The sequence below is a fragment of the Mesitornis unicolor genome, unplaced genomic scaffold (genome assembly GCF_000695765.1).
Source record: "Mesitornis unicolor isolate BGI_N332 unplaced genomic scaffold, ASM69576v1 scaffold29253, whole genome shotgun sequence".
NCBI lineage: Eukaryota > Metazoa > Chordata > Aves > Mesitornithiformes > Mesitornithidae > Mesitornis > Mesitornis unicolor.
This window is the reverse complement of record NW_010173602.1, coordinates 13,584-15,533: the sequence shown is the minus strand read 5'-3', so window position 1 is coordinate 15,533 and position 1,950 is coordinate 13,584.

The window sequence follows — 1,950 nt, the reverse complement described above, 5'->3', positions numbered from 1 at the left end:
AGATGGATGTGAGATTTAGGGAAGTAGGAGATAGAGGGAGAAAAATGAGATATAGGGAGACAGACACGATATAGGGAGCTCCATACGTCCCACGTGCGTCACAGAGGTTGAACGCTTACAACCGTAGAATAAATAAGGAGAAAAGCCTCATCCACCTCCTCGGTAACACCCCCTGAGCGCACTGCACTGATGGCAGCAGCCCCAAAAATCACTGTAGCCACGGCTTCTCTTTGCAAATTTAGGTGATGGGCAGGCCAGCAAGCAAAACCAGTAAAATAACGAGGTTTTACACTGCGTAAGGAACAAGTCCGGCGAGGTTTGCTGAGCCCCTACCCTTTTTTAGGGTCTTCAATGCAGCTCCTCAGCGTCCCGTCTCGTTTCAGCTTCTGCACGTGTCGCTTCAGGTCTTCTGACACCGAGTGCACTGGAGACAAACCCAAAAAACGCCTCAAAAACTGAGAAACAAGGCTCAGATCCTGCTCTGATTCCTTATCACAAGGCATTTTAGTTATTATTGATGCTGTTGCTGGAGGAGTAATTCCTCTCTGCGGCCATGGTTTACTTTAGGGTGTCCATTTGCCTTCCCTCCCAGAAGCTGGGGTCACGCACAGCACCTTAAAACCATAAACGTCTCTGTTTTTTGCTGCACCCACCATTAGCTTCGAAAGCCTCAGGGCTAAAGCCGTCGGTTTGCTTCAAGACACATTCGAGCTTCTGCGCAGAAAACTAAGATGAAAAACAGAAAAGAGCCTTGCTATGACAAAGGAGTCCCTTCTCCTCATGTATTTCACAACTCGGTGTTGCAAATCCGAATGTATTTAGTGGCAGAAGAACAGCAAAGGAAAAATAATTCGGTTTTTAAAAAGAGAATATCTTACCTGGAAGCTGGACAGCAGCAGCATAGAAAGCCGGTCTGTCTCGGGCAGATCCAGGCTAATCGATTTGCTCAATTCTGAAAAATCAGAACAAAATTGCTTAAGAACAATTAAATTCACACCAGTGGCTGGAATATTCCAGGAAGGCACTAAAAGCTGTTGTTGTACAGGAGTGCAGCTTGCAGGATACGGAAAGAGCAGGGAAAAGAGGGAGAAACAGAGCTCATGAGGAGACAAAGTCACATTTAAGGCTCAAACACGGAAATAAAAAGGCAGAGACTGCAAACCAGTGATCTGCAAAAGGCATTAATGCAGCATCTCCTCTTATTCTCAAGTACCCAGACCTCCAAGACCACTGCCAACGCGGACATCAGTGGCTACTGGCTAGGAATAATGCAATTAGACTGTAATTACCCTAAAGGTTGTGCCAGGAAATTAAGCATCAACTTGGTGCACACTGCCCTACAAGAGACCCTGACAAAGGGAGGAAGCGGAGCAGGTACCAGTGACATCTTGGTGAACAGGAGGCAGAGATTTTCGGTGTTTGGTGCCCTTCAGGCTCGACCGACACCAAGAGCGACGCTTGGCTTGAGAAGAGGCGACGAGCAGCCTCGGGGACAAGTTAAAAGAATGGTTATTCACGGGACTGCTTTTGCAGGGAGAAATCTGAATGGGCCTGGGTCTGAGGGGGCTTTTCTCGATGCTGGGACTTTCATGGGATCTTTTCCTCGCAGCCGCTCTGGTCGTCTCACGGGGACTATCGTTCTTCGTGCTAACAGCAGTTATATCAGACGGCCTTAGGAATGGGTCAGGATCCATCTTCTTTTCTCCAGAGTCAGGATCTGATGAAAACGGACACAATCAGTATGAGTCAAGTGAAAGGAAAAGGTCCTTCCTAGAGATTCAAAAGCACTGAACTTGTTTTTTGCGCTTTGCTTCCCAGCTCGGAGCAGCAGCAGCGCTGAGGTGCAATGGCCGCATCACCGCTTCACAGCCTCCCAGGACTGCCAGTGCCTCCGGTTCTCTCTTCCAGCACGGAGATCCTTCACCCGGGCCAGGCCCTCCCAGCCCCGCC